This window comes from Apodemus sylvaticus, chromosome 17, assembly GCF_947179515.1.
Source record: "Apodemus sylvaticus chromosome 17, mApoSyl1.1, whole genome shotgun sequence".
Lineage (NCBI taxonomy): Eukaryota > Metazoa > Chordata > Mammalia > Rodentia > Muridae > Apodemus > Apodemus sylvaticus.
In genome coordinates this window covers 44408685-44431719 of record NC_067488.1, presented here as the reverse complement: position 1 = coordinate 44431719, position 23035 = coordinate 44408685, and the positions used below count along the sequence as shown (strand labels likewise).

Here is a 23035-nt window from a genome sequence, read left to right as displayed (position 1 = left end):
GTGTGGGCCACAGGCATGGCGGGCAAGCAGCTGGTGGAAGAATAGAGGCCTTATGGTGCCTGTACGGGCTCTGCTGGACATGGGGTGGGATGGGGCTTAGCTGGGGTGGGGGTGGCAGTAGCCAGGCCTCCATGGGCAGAGACAGGAGCCAGCTAAGAGAGAAAACAAGCAGGGAAAAGGTATCCTTCAGAAGCAGAGCTAGAGAAAAAGACGGCAAACAAGAGGGTTCTGAGGCAGCCCTGGAACTTAGACAGCAGGCTCCTGCGAGCCAGCTAGAGCCAGAGCCAGAGCAGGCAGCTCCTCAGACAAGGTGAGGAGAGACAAGTAGTTAGCCATGGTTCTAGGCAGAGTAAGGTGCAGGAGGAAGTGAAGAGAGAGACAGGGCAAGCTCCTGAGGGGAACTGGGCAACAACCAGCTCCAGGAATGAGCTGAGGGGAGGGGCGGGGCAGCATCTGTAAGGCTGTTTCCCAAGCTGCAACAAAACTCAGAAGCATATGGGGAAACACAGACCTACCGAACAAAACATCTACACAGTCCATGGACTCCAGACAAACACAGACATGTGGTGGCCCTCTTCACTCATATGCTAGAACCGGGGGACAGCAGGCTGTCCCCCACTCTGTCCCTGGAGACTGGGTCTATGACCATGCCTGTCCTCACCCTTATCTACCCAGAACAACTGACCAATTTCTCTGGGTTTCAAATACGCGTTGGCCAGTAAGTTTTATGTTTGTTCTGCTTACAAATCTGTGACTGTTAATCCGGGGTTCCCCATCTAGGAACTGTCACTGACTAGTGACTTTTTTAATTTGTGGTACCTTGATATCAGGCTTTCCCAGGCCACACCCAGCTTCGGACCTATCCTGAACCCCCTGACCCTGTGTATGGGGGCTCCCAGGTATCCCCAAATGTTACAGAGTTCAAGAACTGCCGGGCGGTGGTGGCACACACCTGTAATCCCAGCACTCTGGGAAGCAGAGGCAGGCGGATTTCTGAGTTTGAGGCCAGCCTGGTCTACAGAGTGAGTTCCAGGACAGCCAAGGCTATACAGAGAAACCCTGTCTCAAAAAAAAACCAAATCCAAGAACTCCAGGAAAAGACCACAGACTCAATTTATTAGTTATAAATTTATTGAAACTGATAGCGGAACTCCAGTCTCTGAGCCAAACTAGAGACTGCTGTGCGAGGGGTGAGGGAATGATTTGTAATGGTGAAACCCACATTGAGTGTCTGCGTAAGCAGGCCAGGAGCTGTGCTGCTTAAGCAGTGCTGCTCTGCCAAGGTCAGGGAGTCAGGGCGACCTTGAAACAGGCCTTGAATGTCTGCATAAGCAGGTTACAGAAGCCAACAAAGCAGGCAGTCATGTCATAACAGGTAGATGGTAATGGCTATCCATTTTTGGGTAGGAGTCACTGAGTCAGGGTTACTGGGCTCTTCTGGGAACTGGAGTCAGAGAGAAATGGCTAGTGGGTTCCAAGTTGAATACCTACCATAAAATGGAGTTTCATTAGCCATCGCACCTGGACATGGACACGCCCTGCTGTGCACCTCTAAAGCATCCCAGTCTTACTCAGGAGGAGCAGGTTTACCCAAACTTTACTGGGGTGAGTGCTCCTTGTGGTAGTGCAGCCTCTGGTGCTGGATGAGCTGATAGCTCTGGCCAAAAGCTTTGCCACAGGTGCCGCAGGCAAAGGGCTTCTCCCCGGTGTGGGTCCGTAAGTGCCGGAAGAAGTGCAACTGTCCTCGGAAGGCCTTGCCACAGTCTTCGCACCTGTAGGGCTTCCTGACGGTGTGGATGCGCTGGTGTCCTATGAGGACAGAGCTCCAGGTGAAGGCCTTGCCGCACTGGCTGCAGACATAAGGCTTTCCCCCTGGTGTGCAGCCTCTGGTGGTGCACCAGGTTGGAGTTCTAGCTGAAGGCGTGGCCACCCTGGCCACATTCGTAGGCCAGTGTGGATGCGCTGGTGCTGCGTGAAGCCCCACCAGCTCCGGAAGTGCTTGCCGCACTCATGGCAGGCGTAGGGCTTCTCCCCGGTGTGGATGCGCTGGTGCTTTAGCAGAAGAGAGTTGTACCTGAAGCTCTTACCACAGGCCTCACAGCGGTGTGCCTTGGTGCCCTGTGGGCCTGCTGGTGTTGATCCAAACAACTGCCCAGTTCAGCAGTCTTCTTGGCGCTACCCCTCTGTCCCTGGGACCCCCTGGGGCCAGAGTACCAAGTGTGCCAAGTGTCTCTTTTCTGAGAGCAGGGCATGGCTCCTGGAGGCAAGCCGGCTGGCTGCTCTACACTACATTCCTGGCCAATGCTGTCTCCACACTTAGACACGACGGGAAGGCTCTTCAAGAGGCCCCTCAGTGCCCTTCCATCTGAGGCCAGCCTGTCTCCAAGACTGCAGGAGTTGAGAGAGGCTGGAGTCTTATCAGGTTCCCACTCAGAGTCTGAAAGGAGAAGTGTCAGACAGTTCCCAGTCTCACCCCTACTGTGGCACTCCAGGAGCCCAGGGAAAGGCTGAATGGGCACTCTTCAGAGGGGTGGAGCGGCTGGGTTGGGGAGAGTGGGTGTGTAAGGTGAGGAGAGGGGTGTGCCACAAACAGCCAAGCCCTGTCTGCTGGAGGCCCTGAGCTCCTGTAGGAGCCTCGATAGTCCTGTGATACCTCTCTTAGCTGGGAAAAGGAAGTACAGGCTGCTATTAAGAGTTAGCAAGGAGCCGGGTGGTGGTGGCGCACGCCTGTAATCCTAGCACTCTGGGAGGCAGAGGCAGGCGGATTTCTGAGTTCGAGGCCAGCCTGGTCTACAGAGTGAGTTCCAGGACAGCCAGGGCTAGACAGAGAAACCCTGTCTCGAAAAATAACCAAAAATCAAAAAAAAAAAAAAAAAATCAATAAGTAAAAAAGAGTTAGCAAGGACCTGGAACTGCGAGAACTCTCGAAAGTGGTCCTTCAAGCTGAGATGGCTGCGAAGATACTCATCTTATCCCATGAAAGTCAGGTGTCAAGAATGCCTGAAGCCTGCCCTGACAGAGATCAGCTCTGGACGGGGCTAGGCCCGATCCACAGTTCCACAGGGACCAGCTACGGCCTCGGTCACGGTCACAGTCAATCCCCTGCCCACCCAGCATCTATGAGTAGACAAAATCGGGTAGCTAGGCTTTGAAGCTAGGCTCAAGCCCCGACTCAGGCAGAATGGCCTGGCTCTTAGCACATCCAGAGAAGTGCATCCAGTTGGGGGCTCCCAAGGCTGCTGAGGAGAGACAGGCTGCTCACTCACCAAGCCAGGTGTCTCTGGTGATCTCTACTTCCTCTATGTCTTGGAGGTCAGAGTCTGCTGTCTGGGAAGTCACCTCAGGGCTGGAACAGGGAGGGCCTGGAGGTGAGGGACTGAGGCTCCTGCCCTACTCTCCAGAGGGCAGCACCCCACCCCTTCCCTCCTTCCTGAAGGTAAGACTCCAAGGCTCTGGGGCCAAGACCCTGACACGCAGTACATTTCTTACCCACCCAGCATCTCCTTATGCCCCCAGAGATGGATAAGGTGCCACTGCCGTGGCTTGCCCACCAAGTAAACCCTCCTGAGGTCCTGGCCTGGAGCTCATTCTCCCTTAGTTCTGTAGGCAAGCACAATGCCAGCTGCCCGGACAGCTCTCGTGCCTGCCCCATGCTGGCTGATGCCAGGCTGACTCTGGTCTTGCTCCCTTCCCACACATCCTTGCCCTTTGCCCTCAGCCCTGCAGCTGCCCCATGGTCCCATCTTCTCAATTCTTGGCATCACAAGCCAGCCGGCTCCTGATCTGTGTCTGCAAGGGCAGAGAGACCCTAGAAGAGCCACTTTATCCCATACAGCCGAGACTGGCCTTCTGCTCGTAGGTTTGCCAGGGTGGACCTGACTGTGGCTTGGAGCCTTTCCTGTAGGTCCCTGACATAGGGACCCTGTGTGTCCTTTCCTTACGCTTGTCTTCACCTCCTGCTACTCCCAAAGGACCCTGAAGTGACTGTAAAAGGTTTGCTTTGAGCCAGGCAGTGGTGGCGCACGCCTGTAATCCCAGCACTCTGGGAGGCAGAGGCAGGTGGAGTTCTGAGTTCGAGGCCAGCCTAATCTACAGAGTGAGTTCCAGGACAGCCAGGACTATACAGAGAAACCCTGTCTCGGAAAAAAAACAAAACCAAAATAAAAAACAAAACAAAACAAAAATAACAAAACAACAACAAAAAAACCAACCAAACAAACAACCCCCCCCCCCAAAAAAAAGGTTTGCTTTGCAGGTGCCTGGGACCTAGATATTCTGGATGGGTCTCTTTGAGAGCTCAAGGTTCCAAGAAGTCCTGACAGAACTGCAGGCAGGTTTCAAAACATTGGGTCTTCTCTGGTAAAGAATGTGCAGAATGAGTCCAAGTGGTGTGACACACGGTAATCCTAGAGACTCAGGTGCCTAAGGCAGGGAGACAATGCTGTGAGACCCTATCCCAAAAAACAAAACAAAACAAAACAAAACAAACAAACAAAAAACAAAAACCAAAAGAAGACAAACAAAAATGGAATCCATGGGCCTTTGAAAGTAGAATAGCCCCTCCTTCCTGCTGGTAGCTAGGAAGCAGGCTAGAGACCACCTGTCACCTGTATATCTGTGCAAGGGGTGATGGCCTTTCCCTCATCTACCTCCAGACACTCAGCGCCTTCCCAAGATCCACTATGACTTGGTAAAGTCCCTGCCATCGACAGCTACCCCTTAGCCCAGAACCCACTTCGTTTACTTGTTCACAGGAACAGCATAATGCTGTCAGGCCCTGTTTAAGAATTGTTCTAGGAATAGGCAGAAGGGTCCTGGAGCCAGGCAGCAAACAGGAAAGGGCTTGGGGTCCCTACATGGTCTCAGGTTGACCCCCCGTGGTTCCCCAGGGAAGTGAGATCTCTCTGTCCTTATCTGTGAATGTCCATCCATAAGCTATGGCTGCCCTTTGGCATCACCTAAGAGCCTGGCACGGGGCACAGCTGCCTTCCAAGAAGCTCAGCTTCACTCTGTCAGCTAGGAGATGTCTGGGCCCTCAGACAGAGCTGGTCCTATGTGGGATCTTCTCCTCACTGGCATCGCGAGAGAACAGTGAAGCTTCTGTGTGCCTCAGGGATTACGCCTCTGGACCTGAGGTGTGATCAGTGGCATGACAGAGTCAGGACTCCTAATACTTCAACTTTATCAGTTGACTGACGAGACCACCCCACTGGAGTGAAGCCAGGATGACAGCTCTGTCCCCGCAAGCCATGAGGCAAGTACACCCAAATTAACCTGGAAGAATGCTGCCTCTTGTCCTGGTCTAGGATGTGCTGTCCATGGGAGATCTTCTCTTCCTAAAACTGGGCCCATTCTGAGGCCACTTTTTCTTTTTACATTGAGTGTACTGGCTGGTTTTGTGTGTCAACTTGACACAAGCTGGAGCTATCACAGAGAAAGGAGCCTCCCTTGAGGAAATACCTCCACGAGATCCAGCTGTAAGGTATTTTCTCAATTAGGGATCAAGGGGGGAGGGCCCATTGTGGGTGGTACCATCCCTGGGCTGGTACTCTTGGGTTCTATAAGAAAGACAGTAAGTAACAACTCTCCATGGCCTCTACATCAGCTCCTGCTTCCTGTCCTGTGTGAGTTCCAGTCCTGACTTCCTTTAGTGATGAACAACAGTGTGGAAATATAAGCTGAATAAACCCTTTCCTCCTCAACTTGCTTCTTGGTCATGATGTTTGTGCAGGAATAGAAACAAATTGGTACCAGCATAGTGAGATATTCCTTTGACCATGACCATGTTTTGGGGAAGACTGTGGAAGGACTTTGGAGCTTTGAGCTATAAGTGCCAGTGTGTGTTAAGAGCTCTGTGGGATGTTCTGTAGGAGCTTGGAAGACAATGTTGAGAACAGTGCAAATGATGGAGGCCTGGCTTGTGAAATTTCAGAGGGAAGATGAAAAACTCTTATCAGAGACATTGTTACGTTTAAATGTGAAGATTCTGTGGTTTTGGTTAGCTGGGGCTGAAGAATCAGCTGTGATTAACAAGGTATCAGAACTACTAAAACAAAACCTTTCCATTACTGGGACTATTGATGCTAGTTAGCTGGAGCTAAGAATTTAGTAGTGATTAAGAAGAGATCAACATAATTGAGGTGAAATCTTCTGGAAGTGTTTCCTGAGAGCACAAAAGGCTGTGTTCCAGAGATAGCCAAGGTTGTACCCTGTGCTGTGGCTGGACTTGGTAATGTGTAAGAGTCACCCAGGTGGTACTGGTTTTGAAGGCATGAAGGGGTCATGAAGAACAGCTGAGGCTTGGCACTGTGAGAGGCCACCAAGGCCACTGGTGAAGGTGTAGCCTGTTGTGGTTGACAGCCCAGGACTGAAGGGGTCATACAAAGGAGTTGAGGCTTGGCATCATGAAGAGAGCCTATGAGAGGCTATTGGTGAAGCCTAGTTGCAGTGGAAGTCAGCAGTGTTTTGGAGATGCCAGTCCCATGAATGACCACCAAGAACAGCAGCAGCAGTGGAGTAAAGGCAGCTGGAGCCTAGAAGACAAGGTGTGTGCTACAAAGAGCAGAGCTGGAGAAGTGACCCAAGCCCTTGGAGGAGCCTAGAAGATTGTGAGTGGATCCCAGACATTGGATGGTTAGAATTTGATTTTGATTTTGATTTTGACTATGCCCTGATATTTTTTCCTCTTGAAGGAACAAAGTATTTTAGTGGAGCCCACAGTTAAGAGACTTTGAATTGTAAAATGACTTTGAATTTTGAATGGAATTAGGTACTTTAAAGGGATTAAAATTTTACTATGTAAGAATTTGTGAAGACTGTGGGACTCAAAGTTATTTAGATCTTGGGGATGAATAAGAAAGTAAGGGTTGAGGCTTAATAGTGATGTGTTTGTGTGTCAAGTTGACAAGGGGTCAATTGTACTGGCTGGTTTTGAATGTCAACTTGATACAAGCTGGAGTTATCACAGAGAAAGGAGCCTCCCTTGAGGAAATGCCTCCATGAGATCCAGCTGTAAGGCATTTTCTCAATTAGTGATCAAGGGGAGAGAGCCCATTGTGGGTGGTGCCATCCCTGGGCTGGTAGTCTTGTGTTCTATTAGAACACCAGTAAGGAACATCCCTCCATGGCCTCTGCATCAGCTCCTGCTTCCTGTCCTGTGTGAGTTCCAGTCCCGACTTCCTTTAGTGATGAACAGCAGTGTGAATGTGTAAGCTGAGTAAACCCTTTCCTCTCCAACTTGCTTCTTGGTCATGATGTTTTGTGCAGGAATAGAAACCCTAAGACATTGAGGAAAAAACATACCCAGGGTGCTTTTCCCTGGTGTCAGTCAGGTGGCCTCTACCACTGCCAACTTCCACCACTCCCTCAGGGCTCTTCCCAGAGGCCTCAGTGCTGAATGAGCTATCTAAGTGAACACTCCCTTCCTCAGCTGGCAAACACAGGTCAGATCAGTCTCATGGGGTAGAAGTGGGGCAGAGGGGCACAGCAGTCTGGAGCAAATATCGTGCCCTTGGAGTGTATCATGGTGCTGGTCTCCAGGTGTCCCTGGTGATGACTGTTGAGTGATAAGACAGAAAGGGACTCTTCAACATCCTCTAGTGCGGCCATCTTCCTGAGCCCTGCTCAAGGAGGCACCTGGGACCTGAGGGGAATGAAAACCAAGGTGGATGGTGGGAATAGATTGTTGTTGAACATGTCAGCTCCTGAGCTGTCCTATGTGATCCTTAGCTTCTCTTAGCAAGAGAAGGTTGCCAAGAAAAGCCAGGTGACCTCCTGAGGAGCTACAGGGCACACAGTGCAAGGGCCTGAATGTTTATTCAGTGTGAAACCGTCATGATTCCTGGCAGCCTCCCCAGCAAGGCAGAGTGGCCCCAAATGCTAAGCAAGCAATTCAACCAGCTGAGCCCCATCAGTAGCCTCTCAGTACAGTATCCTAAATGGTCTTCCCAATATAGCCTGCAGAGAAAAGAATGCTTATTCTAACAGCAAATATTCCTGCACAACAATTGGGGCTCTGACTCCGGACAGTGTGAGGCGTCAGGATTCTAAATCTTATTTTTGGAGGGGTTACTTCATGAAAACCAGAAGGGATACATTTCCAGAGGGAAAACCTTTTCCTCAGATCTGAAGAGTCTGAGGTTGCTATCCCCAAGCACAGATTTTCCACAGCACCACCCAAGTGGGTTTTGTGTATGTGTGTGTGTGTGTGTGTGTGTATCAAAGGCAGATTTCCAGGCTGGGTATGGGGCTCGGTTGGTGTGTGTGTGTGTGTGTCAAAGACATATTTCCAGTCTGGGGATGAGGCTCAGTTGGTTCAATTGCTTGCTTAGCATGCCTCACGCCTTGGCCCAATCCCCAACACCACAAAAACTGGGTGTAGTGGAGCATACCTCTAATCCTAACAGGATGTGGAGGCTGCAAAATAATAAAATTCAAGGGCATCCTTGTTTACACAGCAAGTCCGAGGCCAGCCTGAACTGCACGAGACATGAGAAAAATAAAAAAGGGGAGGGCATTTTTCCTTAACTTGGTTTGCCATTAAATAGATGAAGCCCAAAGAGAGAGCCTGGTTTTCTTCTACAAAGTGACAAGGGGGAAAGAGGATGACATGGGGCGCAATGCACCCGCTGAGAGGCCGAGACACTGGGTGCAGGCGCGGGGCGGACACTGTGGGGCGGCCCTATTGGGTCCCCTAGGTTGAAACCACTCAGAGGAGCCGGGCTGGGGGTGACCGAAGTCACTGCAGGGGAGACAGGCAGGAACCTACACGAAAGAAACGAAGGGTCTGGGCTGGGACCACTGGGAGGGCCGACCCCTCTCACCTTGTAAAAGGGAGGAGGCAGCCCGCGCATGCCGGCGGGAAGTGCCCCGCCTCTTGGCGGCCCCGCCCCTAATTCCGGGCCTCTCTGGACCCCGGAGGACCACGCCTCGGTAGCCTTTAAGCCTTGTAGCTTTCCAGCAGAGGGTGCCCAACGGTCCAACACAATCGGGTCTGGACAATCTGTTTTCAAATTAGCCGAAAAGCCCGGCAGAGGCCCTCGTTTCTGCGGGAGGCAGAAGTGTGAGAGCCCGAGTACTGAGGCCTCGGAGGATGTCATAGCGGCGTCATTGGAATTGGCCCTAACCACGACCACACACTATGCCACAAGATGCAGTTAACCTTACCCAGTCTTGCAGATTGTCAGGGGTGTGTCCTCGCATGAGGTTGTTAAAAATTCTCGCTGCAAATAGATTTTTGTAACCAGCGCCAACCTCAGAACGCTGGAAAGTGCTGTTCCGTAGTGACTGAGCCACTGTCAGCTGTTATAGAGGCTGTGGGAAAAGACTCTCTAGACTTAATTCAGATAATTAAGCAAAAATTTAAGGCTGCTAGCAGGGCCACAGTCTCTAACCCAAAATCAGAGACGTGTTGCCCAGAAGTGGGTGCAGAATGAAGAGGTTTTAAGGGCAGAAAACACAAGATCTGCTTTGTTATGCCAAGATTACATGATGAAGGTGGTCTCAAAATAGTCCTTGAATGTCTGCATAAGCAAGTTAGAAAACCAAACCAGCAGTTAGTCATATCATAACAAGCAGATAGATGGTCATGGCTGTACATTTCTTGGCGGAGGGGAGTGTCAAGGTTGGGGAGACTTATCTTCCAGGAACTTGAGTCCGAGACAACCAGAAATTAGGTTCCAAATTGGGTTTCTAGCACAAAATGAAGTTTCTTTAGTTATCATAGCAGGCACTTGTGATCCCTATAGTTAGAGTATGAGGACCATCCCCACACACCCCCGCAACATAGATGCATGCACATGAGGCATTCTGGGGACAAATGTTGAGTAGTTTTCCCTGATCAAGTCTGCACTATGTGGAGGAGGTGTTTCAGCCTAGTGGGCCTGGAGATCCTGGCCTTCACACTCAGATGCTAAGGCAGAACCTCCAGGCTTGGACTTAGGTTTACATTCTTAAATGCAGGGTAGTAGAAAATGCCTCTGTTGGGTTTGTTCGGTTAGAGAATTAGGGCACACTCAGCATAAGCTATCCAACCCGACTGATTAGAGCTGGCCCTCTGGGTGGGTTAGGAGTGCAGGGGGCTCCATCTCACCCCAAACCTCTCTGAGGCAGGAGGGCTAGTTAATCCCAGAATCACATATACGAGGTTCTGAGAGCCCTTCTGTACCCAGGCTCCCAGATCTTAGTAGGCCCCAGACCTTAGAACAACTGACTCTATGGTGGCAGTGCCATTCAGGACAGACAGTTCAGCACATAGCCATCACCCACCTGCCAAAACGACACCCAAGGCCTAACTCATCAAAGGCCATACTTGTGGGAAATCCCGAAATGTATCATCCTTGCTTTATGGCTTCTGTAGTTGTGCTTCTGGTGAACTGTTTTGTTAACTCAAGTATGCCAACCCAGAATATGGTTTTTTGTGCTTAAAAAACCCTGAAAAAGGCTCTGTGCTACACTGGGATCCTGAACACCCAGTGTAGTCTTTGTCGAGCTAATAAAAACTTTGGTGGCTTGAGCTCATGTCTGGGCAGACTTCTCTGCTGGATAACCCACAACATTTCCGGAGGTCCCACAGAGATGCCCAGAAACCAGACCCTGAGACACAGGGGTGAGGGCAGGGGCAGGTCCTCAAGTGATCTCAGAGCTGGGGAGAATGCAGTGGTCAAGGAGCTCTGAGGAGGTGCACGGCCTGAGATGGTCTAGGTCCCAGGACGCCCTGTTCATCATTGCTGCCTTGGGAGAGCTCTGGCATCTGCTCCTCAAGAGGGAACTGTAGCCCTCCAGCGGTGTATGGGTTAAGTAGGGAATTACCTGAAAGGAGGGCTAGCCAAAGCTACAACACCTGTTATAATAAACCAATCACGCCTTTATGCCTGGCCAACGCCCTTGTTAACTCTTTAATTACCTGTAAACCCTTATCAGCAAACCAATATTCAGTAATATTTACAGGAACCATCACAAAAGCAGGTTGTTGTAAAATCATTACAAAATGTTTTAGAATAGGCTTTTAAAACACAATTAGTCAAATTACAGCCAACACAAGACACATCAAAAGACTTATTTTTAGGATGTAGACTAATGCTAATATTTCCCACTAAGGCATGTGAACACATGTGGCCACAGGCCTTTTCATCCAAGCTGGACTTGATCTTTTAGGCTGAGCACTCACATCATCCAAGACAGTATCCAACTGCTATACGTATCTTTGATAGCCTGTGTGAGCCCACCAGAGTCCAGCAGACAAAGCTGATGAGGAGAGGATAGGTGGAGACGGAGAGCCAGTAGCATCATTAGTCATACTAGCCACTCCCCTATATTCCAACCAGTCTGCCATCTTGATGGCATTCCCATGAGGCTGATAAAGCACAGGCTTTTCCCCACACATCTTTTTTAGAAAATTGTGATATTTGTGCATTCCCTCATCCCACAGTATGGAAAATGCTGCAGTGCCTGGTATCCCTCAGCCTCTAGGCCAGTGGTAAAGTTACTCAAATGCCATTCAAACCGTCGTTTGTATGAGTCAAGATCTTTCCCTTGCAGTATAGTAGGAGATATTCTCAGACATCCAGTAGCGTTCTGCTTTTTGGCGGTAGTGGCGGACACCTTTAATCCCAGCACTTGGGAGGCAGAGGCAGGTAGATTTCTGAGTTCGAGACCAGCCTGGTCTACAGAGTGAGTTCCAGGACAGCCAGGGCTACACAGGGAAACCCTGTCTAGGAAAAAAAAAACAAAAAAACAAAAAAACAAAAAAAAGAAAGAAAGAGAAAGAGAAAAAGAAAAAGAAAAAGAAAAAGAAAAAGAAAAGCACATGGAGACACCAGTTCCCAATCCTTGGTAATTAATTTCTCTACTGATAGTGAAATTTTTTTTCCCCAGCAGTCATATCCATTAACTTAGTGTTGTTTACTGTTACAACTTCTGAGCCTTCCCATACCGTTGGCAGTACAAGGGGAGGATCAGGGACATAGGCCCGACACAGCTTCCCTGTCATCATTGTCAGGGCAGTCTGCAGCTCACGATCAGTATCATTCTTTATCCCAGCATTAGCAGGTCTTTCTAACCACTCTGGCAGCTAGCATGCTCCAGCTAGCAGCATCTCGTAGAAAAAACACAAACATGTCTTCTTCCTCATATTAATACCTGATCAGGATCATGTCATACGTCAGTATGTCCTTCCATTTTTCCATTTATAGGCATACGTATTCCTAGTTTTAGGGTGCCATAGACACTCAAAGAGTTCCTTGGCATCTAAATTTTATAATAAAAAAAAAGTTAAATAATTTTGTGGTGTACAGGGATATACTTTTCTCTTTTTTATTTTAAGAAGATATTGTTTTCAAGTTTTATGGGCCTGTCTTATGATACCTTGTCTTTGAGGATTATAAGGAATCTCAGTAATGTGGGTAGTGTTAAATTGTTAATAAAACATCCCAAATGTTTGACTGCAATAGTTTTATTATCTGTCTTAATCTGATTTGGAACACCAAGTATAGAAAAACACTTATGCAATGACTGATTTTATTTTTAGTTGTTTTATCTGTTAAAGCAGTTGTAACTAGAAAGCCTGAGAAGGTATCAATAGTCACATGTATATTTTTAATTTTTTTTAAAATCAGAAATATGAGGAGCATCTATTTGTTATAATTGATTAGGTATGAGGATTAACACTATTTTGTGGTATATGAAGAAACTGAGGACACTGAGGACAAGTCTTTATAATTTGATGTGTTCATTTTCTAGAAATTGATATCAAATTGTCTCAAACTGTTACTATTTTGATGATGTAAAGAATGAGATTGTTTGGCTAATTGTTTTTGTGTAAAGTCTATAATCTGTCTGGTATGTAAACCTGTTGTGGCATTGCCCTTGCTAAGGGGTCTAGGCAACCTAGTATGAGCCCTTAAATATCTTATAAAGTAAGGAATAGTATATTTTCTTAAATTAAGTTGTATTTGTATTTGTATAAATAATTGTAAAATTTGGGAACTAGTAGTATCTAAAAAAGCAACAGTTTTAAGGAATTGTAAACCATGAGCTATTCATTGACTATCAGTATACACATTAAAAGTTTGATTTTTTTTAACATTTTAAAAATAGTGGCTATAGTACATAATTTAATTATTTGTGAAGGGGGAACGCGAGAGAATAAATATGTGATTTAATTATATATGGTGTCTTCTCATTAGATGAGCTCTCTGTAAATATAGTAAACACATTTTCTATCAGCTGTATGTGCAAATTTATAGGAAACATAAAAGTATGTACAGAGGCAAATTTTAATAATTTGTCTTTTTGATAATGATTATCAAATTTGTCTAAAAAGTTTGTATATGTAATAGACCAAATATCAGTATTTTGTAGCAACCAATTTAATTGTTGTTTGGAATAAAGAATAATATTTTATCAGGTTCTTTTTAAAAATACTTTAGTGATTTTTTGTCTTATAATTTTGTATTGACACAGTAACAGCTTTCTAAGATGGTGTTTAAACTTTATTTGGAGATGAAGAGAGATGAATCTACATTAATGGTCTCTTTTGCCAAAGGACTGCTGTGAAAGGGCCAACACTTGATCACAGTCTAGATAATGTATCTGTGGTTGGCTAATAGTGTTTTCTATTCTTTTTTATCAAGTTATTTGTCCCTTATCAGATAATTGTCCAGGGGAATTAGGGTTTGTATTCCCCTTGAGAAATATTAAACAGAATTTTTAGGATTTTCTTGGTGGCAAGTTAAAGGTGAGGTCTTAGCCCATTAACATCTCTTAACAGTTTTTGAAAATCATTTAAAGTAAGTAAACTATCTTTTTTATTTTAATTTTTTGTGTCAGTTTTTTTAGTATACAACTGATGTCTCAAATATTGAAAAGCATATTGTCTTTCAAAATATCTATATAATGAATAATATACACTGAAGGATTTAAAGTCTTAACCTCTTATATTGAAGTAGGAACACTTTTTTGATATAATGTAGGGCTATTGGTCATTTTTTGAGGCAAAACTATTTTTTAAAAAGATTTATTTCTTATTATATGTAAGTACACTGTAGCTGTCTTCAGATACCAGAAGAGGGTATCCAATCTCATTACAGATAGTTGTGAGCCACCATGTGGTTGCTGGGATTTGAACTCAGGACCTTCGGAAAAGCAGTTAGTGCTCTTAACCACTAAGCCATCTTGCCAGCCCCCAAGGCAAAACTTTTTAATGATATTGTTATGAGTAATTTAAAATTACAAGCAGACACACTAAATGTAAACCTTTTGTAACAGGCAAGAAGTAAAGGAATAGTATAAAACTAATCTTTTAAATCTATAATAATTTTGTATGTATATTTTGGAATGGCAGATGGAGTAGGTAAGCCAGGTTGTAATGTCTTCATAAGTTTTCAGTTTTAATAACCTTTTGTAAATATCTACTTGTCTGATTTTTTTAAATTATAAATATGGGTGAGTTAAAAATCTTGAGCTTGTGATCAAATTTCAAACTGTAGTTAATGGAATATTGTTTATTGTTTATGGAATATAGTTTAACAATATTTTAAAGTTTCTTTTGTAATATTATAGCATAACCATAATTTTGGAAAGTAAAATCCAGTTTTTTAACAGTGCAAAGAATCTATTTTTTTTGTTTTGTTTTGTTTTTTGTTTTTTCAAGACAGGGTTTCTCTGTGTAGTCCTGGCTGTCCTGGAACTCACTCTGTAGACCAGGCTGGCCTCAAACTCAGAAATCACCTGCCTCTGCCTCCCAAGTGCTGTACCACCACTGCCTGGCTCAATCTATTTTTTCTAAAATCAATATCAAGTATATTACTTTTATGTTACAAATTTTGGCTGTCAGTTCTTATATATGAATGTATGACAGTATAGCTTTTAATATCTCATTAAAGAGACATTGTTTTAAGTCTTATCTCTTATAAAGCTAATTTTTAAGATAAGAATTATAACAAATATTATCTCAATTTAGAAGTATCTTTGGAGACCTGTTTTTTGGGGTTGGCTCATGTCACATGCTGTTTAGAAAGACTCTAACCCTGAGTTATTAGCTTTAAGTTACCAATGTTACAAATTTTTAATCATATCCAATAACTTATAAGCCAATATTCTATAATCAAGACATGTAGAACATATTTATATTTTTAAAACCAGTCAGAAATAAAAATGAAGTGGCTATACACAGCTTATATATTTAGACCAGACAAAAATTTTAATTTTTTTTTTTAGTTGTAATTTTAAGAGAAGAGTACCTTGTCACCTGTTGAAGCCAATAAACACACTCACAGAGATTTTTCTAGGGAAAACAGCCATTGGCTCTGTCACCATAGAAGCTGAGAAGCTGTTGACCCCTTTAAGAATGGCTTGTGTAGACAACCAGCCCCTAGCAGGGCTTCTCTAGGTCTGTTTGACTCCCAGCTAACTGTGTAGGGTAACTTACCAGTTTTTGTTTTGTTTTGCTTTACTTTTTGCTTTTTTTTTTTTGTCTTTTCCTGGTCAAGCTAAAACTAAATCAAGGGGCAAGGGGCAGCCAGCAGATAAAGTTTTAACCTTTAAAAAAAAAAAAAAAACCATGAAACACACATAGTATAACAATCACTTAAACAATGAAACAAAAATAGATATAAATTGACAGACATGGACATATTGATGATGCACCAAGGTCAGACAATAGACAGAGAGGGAAGAGTGTTGGTATTCTGTCTTAAGCTCCACCCCACACTTACCTGGCAACAGCCAGGTATGCCCTGCCCCATAGACCTGGCCCACTATAAAAGGGGCTACTTGCCCCTCCTCTCTCTCATCACACTCTCACCTCTCTGCCCCTCTTGGGCTCCCTTCCCCTCCCCCCTCTCTCCACGTGGTCATGGCCGGCCTCCACTTATCTACTCTCTGTCTGTCTGTCTCTGTCTCTCTGCCTTTCTCTACCTCCACTATACCATTAACTCCCATCCCCTGCCCTGAATAATCTCTATTCTATGTGTGCGTGTGGTTCCTCAGAGGGAAGAGGTGCCTGGGCATGGGCCCGCCTAAGCACCCCCTTTCCCCACACCGCCGTGCCACACTCCTTAGACCCCCCTCTCTCTTTTAAGCCCCCTTCAAAGAGAATGAGATGTATCACTAAAGGGACCCAGATATCCTACCTACGGACCCAGAACCAGAGCAAAGGGTTTTTCCAGTAGGAGCCAGAGGGGAGGGAGGACGGCTCCGGACTTCCTCCTGTCCCCAGGAGAGCTCTGAAATAGCTTATGTTCATTTTCCTTCTCTTTTGTCAAAGTGTCCTGGACAGCGGACAACTGGTTTTTTGAAACCCATTTTCTCTCTCATATCTTTATCTCCTTTTTTTTGGGGGGGGGGGGATTTTGTCCAAGAAGGGAGAGGAGGCATAGTGACAGCTATTGATAATTGTTCCCTAGCACCGTTTTTTTTCAAACTTCCCCAATTTTTCTTTAGCTTGTCTAATTAATTTTTTAATTTTTTTTGAGTCTCAGAGTGTCGAGGGTCATCTGTGATAAAAACCCACAAAGAAAAAGCATCTACCAGGACCTTTTCAGGCGCGTGAATAGTGTAACGATCTGTTAAGCATATTTCAATTTTTTTTTCAAATTTGTATATTTACCATTCCTACTTCTGGGAACCAAGGGCAACATGAGTCTACTTGAGCTAAGAATGTTTCCAATGTTTGTTTTTTTAAACCTGCTCCCCTCACCTGAAGCTGCCCTTTTAGGTTTCGAACAAAAGCGATTTTTGTTTGTTTGTATGTTTGTTTTTATTGCACTGTTCCATTGTGTTGCACTGTCCTAGGTGAGGTGGCTGGGGTAAGGCTGTCTCAGCCTAATTGTCGCCTCCCCCTCCCCCCCCCCCCCCCCCCCCCCGGCAGTACAGTTTTTAATAGCTCATTGACCCGCGGATATGATTACTTACTGTACTTGGAATTACCTTTTACTTTTACTTTGGTTCCGTGGAGCGCTCGAACCAAAGCAGCATTTCTCAGTCTTCCGGTTTGGTTTTTTTTTTTTTTTTCCACGTTCCCTATTCAGGCGCCACCTGTAGGTAGCTAGCGGCGTTCACCTAAAAAGAGGGCTGGAAATGAAAGGACAGGGGAGAAGACAGAGCCAAGATTGTGTTCTGGCCAAAGCTCAAAGTTTGACATTTAGTACAGCGTATATAAAGGGAAAAACCACAAAACCCATCCCCAAAACAGTAACTCAGGCTAACAACAGCACAGCAGCCAATCTGATAGGTTTTTATTTCTTGGTAGCTCCCTATTTCCAGTAAGTCAAAATTCGCAGCTACAGCCAAGGCAGATAGATGTCTCTGTTTAGGCCGATAAAGTAGCAAACTTTCAAAGTCTGTTTAGCTTGCCTGTTGTGGCGAATGTTCAAGGTCTGCTTAGCCTGTATAGGCTGAGGAGGTCACAGCAAACAAATTAGGAAGTGGCCTGGTCTGTTACTTAAGGGGGTAAGTCTGCCTTCTGTTTGAACATATGGGAAAGGTCAGATGTGTTTGTGTCCAGGATCCCTGTGAGATGTCACTGGATTCCTCCTGTCTGTTCAAGAGTGTGGAATGTGCGGAGGCCACCCCATTGTCTTTATTGTGTCTCTTACTGTGTGTGTGTGTCTCTGTCTGCCTTTCAATGTGTTTCTGCCAGCTTTATTTCTCAGTATTGACCAGTGGCTGTGAGACACGCACCCCACCCCCAGCTTAAGAACTGTGCCTTTTGTTGGGGACTGGAATCCTTTTGGCTCTGCCAGGTTACCCAGAGAAACCAAAAGAGCCCTCACCCCTCCTGCTCATGCTCCCTGGGTGGGGGTGGGGAGAGGTCAAGACTCTCATCTAGGACCCCCTGCCATTTAAGCAGAATGCATGGGGTGGGGGTGGGGAAGGGGGATTGTTCCCTGATATACATTCAGCCTGCTTCACTTCTAGCAGGACAAAGGAAGGAGCAAAGAGGAAGCTCTGCTCCTTTTTTACATGATTTATGTCTCCTTTTCAACCAAGTCTCTCCATTCTCTGAAAAAAAGAGAGAGAAACCACTCCCATGCTGGGCAGGAGACTCACTACTGGACAATGCAGCCCCCAACAGAACAAATCTTTCCCTTCTGTCCAACACTGATCAAGGAAACTGTGGTGGCTTGAATAAAACTGGCTCCCACAGGCCCATAGAGAGTGGTATTTTAGGAGGTGCGGCCTTGATGGAATAGTTGACATGGTTGGGGTGTGTGGCTAGGCTTTGAGGTCTCAGATGTTCACTTTCTGCTGCCTGTGGATCAAGATCTAGAACTCTCAGCTCCTTCTCCAGCACCATGTCTTCCTGCACTCCACTATGATGACCTCTGAAAGTATAAGCCAGCCCCAATTAAATGTTTTCCTTTAAAGAGTTGCCATGATCGTGGTGTTTCTTCATAGCAATAGAAACCCTAATTAAGACAGAGATTTTAAATAATTTTCACTAGGTCTCTTTAAGAAGGGGTAAAGTCAGCTGCTAAAAAGCTTATTAATAAGTAAAAATTTTAAAGGTATAAATAGAATCCAGTTGCTGGAGGTAGCTCAAAAGGTGTTTTACAACAGAGAGAACCAATTGAGAGACAAGACCTTTTACATAAACTGAAAGCCACCATCACCTTCTCTGACAATGAGATGCAGTTCAACTTACACATACCTCACAAAAGTTTGGTGTCCTGCCCCCTGTCAGAAGAAAAATGTCTAGCTGAAAGTCTTACCTCCAATTAAAGCATACAGTTGTTGTCAACGTCTCACAACAAAGATTTCCAGGGGTATAGGCAGAAACCAACTAGAACTGGCCCAACACCAAGTTCCTATAACCATTCAACTAACCAGTTCAGCCACCCGCATCCAGATCAAACAATACTCAGTGAGCCTGGAAACACAAAGAGACATTGCAGTCCACACTGCAATTTAGAGAGACCAGCATCCTGGTGCCTGCCAGTCACCCTACAGAACACTTCTCCTGCCTGCGAAGAAACCTGGGACCTCTGATTCTCACGAGTCTGGTTCTTCCAGAGGAATAGGTGTGCTCTGCCTTGCACCTGACAGCTGCGCTCTTCAGCCTCCCATGGGCAGAGGTGAGACAACCCATCTGTGCTGTCACATGGACAGGGCCAGAGGGAGGTTACAGCAGGCCACTTACCTGGACCAGGTTGCCCCAAGGATTCAACAATTCTCTAATCTTGTCTGATGAGACACAACATGCCGACCTCCTGCCCTTCCATCAGAGGTGTCCCGGGACCAGACTCTTATACTATTTATTTATTTACTCTTACCATACCTCCTCCTAGTCTCTGAAACTAAAATAAGTTATTAAATAAATCCCTCTGAGGGACTGCTGCACGAGTTACAAAGTTGGGCTACAGAATGTCAGCTAAGAAAGCCCAACTTTGTACATCAGAGGCTACACATCTTGACGACCAGCTGTGGGGAGGCACAGGAGCCTGTCTCACAGGAGGATTGCTGCCGTCCTTTGTGGCCTCCCCAGCCTGTCCAGGCCAAGCAGACCTTGAACATTCGCCAGGCAGGCTGAACAGACCTTGGCTAAGCAGACCTTGAATATCTGCCATGATAGGCAGGCTAAACAGACCTTGAACGATAGGCTTTATTGAGGCATATCTGATACGAATAGGCAGAGACACCTGCCTTGGCTGCAGCTTCAAGCTTTGATGTCCTGGAAATAACGAGCTGGCAAGAAATGGAAACTTATTGGATTGGCTGCTGTGCTGTTGCTACCCCGCGTTGCTGTTCTGGGGTGGGTTTTGTGGTTTTTCCTTCTATATATGCTGTGCTGAATATCAAACTTTGAGCCTTGAGCAGAATTTTGTCTTGGCTCCGTCCTCTCTCGTCCCCTCCTCTTTATTTCCACTCCCCCTTTCAGGTGAAGCCTGTAAAGCCACTGTCCGGCTACAATCCTTCAGATCTCAACTCCAAAGACTAAGGTGTAGTTTCTTGAGTTCCTAGGCGTGGCTAGCTATTGTTTCCCCTGAATACCAGAGTTTGTAGAAATAGCAAGGCCTGTATACACCAGCATAAGAGTAGGGGGTGGGGGGGACACTGAGACCAAACACAAGTATTTGAGGCTTTAATAGCAGCTCTGGCTCCAGCCCTAGCACTTTCAGATGTTCATCTGTACCTTGGGGTTTTATTGCTGTGAAGAGAGACCATGACCAAGGCAACTCTTATAAAGGAAGAACATTTAATTGGAACTGGCTTACAGGTTCAGAGGTTCAGTCCATTATCACCATGGAGGGAAGCATGACAGCATCCAGGCAGACATGGTGCTGGAGGAGCTGAGAGATAAGAGACTCTCTATCCCACTGGGTGTAGCTTGAGCATATATGACCTCAAAGCCCACCCCAACCATGACAAACATTATAAAGGTAAGGTTTTTAAACCCTAAACTTGGGGCCATGGAAGTGCCCTGTGACATACCTGTCCAAAGGATTGGATCCTGTAACCACAGGATTGCCCACCTGTCTAAGAGCTGAGGCAGCCTCTGCTTATCTAATCAATCAAACAAACAAACAAGTTAACTCTGGGTTAGGATCTTATAGCATTCCACATTGTTAAGTGCACTCTGAGGAACACCAAAACATTGGCTGTGTGACCCAGTACTAGTCCCTACTCCTGGACCACCGAGTCTGATTTGAGACCCACTGCCATCAGTCCTTCTACCCTCTTACCTGATAATGACCCACAAGTGCTCATCCATGATTGCCACTGAAGAAGAAACTAGGTACGTGGGACAAAATCACTTCTGTTAAAGTAACTACTACAGCTCCTGAGTACCTGATCTCATCCTAGGCTTAGTCCTGGCAAGCTTTGAGCCTTTGGACAATCTTATCTAGGCCTAGAATGTTTTCGGCCTCTCAGATTTACTACTGAATAAACTCACCCTTTTTTGCTTTCTGATCTCCTGCTGGCTGGTTCAACTCAGCTGTTTTGGCTCAAACTCCTTTCCAAGCTGACTGATTCAACCTGCCCTCCCCCCAGCCCTCTGCCCTGAATTGTTCTGCTTGGCCTCATACTAACTTTGGCAATGTCTAATTTTCTCGCTCCTTCTCATTCTCTGGCTCGTTCTGTCTTCACGTGTGTCTAGCTTGTTCTCTCTGTAAAACTGTCGCTGTAAAACCGCCTCCTCGCTTTGTACCGTCCTTTAGGTCAGTTCCCTTTCCTCTCTTCTCTGGAGAGTTCTTTCAAATCTCTGACAGAAAGTGGCAGTCACTTTGTCTGTCATTCAGTTGGACATCACTTTCAAACATGGGTGCTTCCTTCTACAAACTAGTTTTACCTTCATTGTTTGGGATTAAAGGCATGTCTGTATTCCAGCCAGAGAGATTAAAGGTGTGTGCTAAGGCTGAGCCACACCGCAACTAGAAAGTTGTTTTTTTTTTTTCCAGTAACTAACACAATATTGGTGTTCACAGAGTGACCAAATCTCCTGCAGTGCCCATGTGATTGTATTTAGGAGACACCTCACACTGTTTTCTCAGCTCAGAGACCAGCAGTTGGCAGAACTCTTACCATTCCTGGTTTTAGTTCCTTGCTTTAGGCTTAACCTTGCAATTATATGCAGAAGGCTAAAACTTGTCACTTTCTAAATGAACATATTTAGCATGACTATAAACATAGTTCTGAGCACATTGAAGAATTTGATCATCAGAAGGTGGCTAACCATTAACTTGCATGTCTTAATTAACTTTGATGGTTTACAATTCAGCAGCTTTTACAAGATTAGGATTTTACATTTTTATCTCTGGTGAGTTTTATCTTGAAAAATTTGAATTGAAGATTTAATTGAAAATCCTATAGCAGTAAAACAAAACTTTAAACCATAAATACAGTCCACAGAGAGATTGGGAGCCTTACTTTTTTTATCCTTTTATATCAAAGTTTTTATTATTACTCAATTCACCCAAATAACTAATGTTTAACAAAGTCAGCAAAGACAAAAAAAGGCTAGACCTACATCTTTAAGTCAGTTTCTGCTAGCCTGAATAATCCTAAGGAGTTAATAAACCTTATTATCAAATATATCTTAGTTACCAAACATGTTGTTTTAAAATCGGTATTGAACACAGTTAAGAAAGACATAAGTGGTTAGGCATACTTTTAAAAGTCAGTTTGTTAACCTGAGTAGACTTTTATATAACCCTAGGAATTTGTAAATCTTGATCATTACAGCATTTTTTGCTTGGAATTTTACAGCACCCCCAACCGTGTCACTCCCCCCCCCCAACATCTTACATCTTACAGATCCTGAGAGTAACAAAGTTTACATTTTATCAAGAACTCTGAATATCCATGACCTTGAGTGGGGGAACATTTGTTTTTTTTCTAACAAGAACCAGAAAAGGGGGAAGAAGTCAGAGCTAGATATCTGTAATTATATTTGACAATTTTAATTTTTATACAAATCTTTTTTGATTAAAAATTTTAATTAAAAATTTTAAGGGAGACATAATAATAACAAAATACAACTTGTGTAAGAAATTTTTCCTAAGGGATGTTAGACAACTGGGTGCAGTTTTTACCCAGTATACAGATTTTAGCCTGCACACCCTAGTTTTTCCAGAAAACCTTGAAGCCTCATGCAGTTAGGTCCTAGTTGCATACAATTAGCTAGGAGTAGTGACTGGATACTGGTTGTGAAGGTCTAATGACCTTGTCTATCTCCTCATTTTTGAAGGAATATTAACTTTTAACGAGTCCAGCTCTGATTATTTTAAGCAGGCATATTTAGAGTTATTAGTGAGATATTTTATTTTTATTTATTCTTTTGGTTTTTCAAAACATGGTCTCTCTGTGTAGCCCTGACTGTCCTGGAAATCACTCTGTAGACCAGGCTGGCCTCAAGCTCAGAGGTCCATCAGTCTCTGCCTCCCAAGTGCTGGGATTAAAGGTGAGCGATTTTTAAACATGGGTTCATTTACATTACAACCAGTTTTGTGTATCTGTGGATGGAGGCAGACACCTGAAAAACTTCATAGGTATTTTTTTCCTTATAAGGTCATCAAGTTGCAGAATAATGTTAGTA

At 45.1% G+C, this 23035-nt stretch overlaps 1 long non-coding RNA gene across 3 annotated transcripts; it reads right to left on the bottom strand.

The window, feature by feature from the left end:
- Window positions 1-1149: 1149 nt before the first annotated feature.
- On the bottom strand, window positions 1150-19603 carry LOC127667287 (uncharacterized). 3 transcript variants are annotated; one of them, XR_007973869.1, is made up of 4 exons: window positions 19139-19603; window positions 16927-18868; window positions 3267-3346; window positions 1150-2437 (listed from the first exon to the last, which is right to left on the bottom strand). It is a non-coding gene; the product is annotated as an uncharacterized LOC127667287 (long non-coding RNA). The 3 variants fall into 3 exon arrangements; XR_007973870.1 differs by having other exon boundaries at window positions 16927-18323; window positions 18711-19601; XR_007973868.1 differs by having other exon boundaries at window positions 16927-19603.
- Window positions 19604-23035: the final 3432 nt, after the last annotated feature.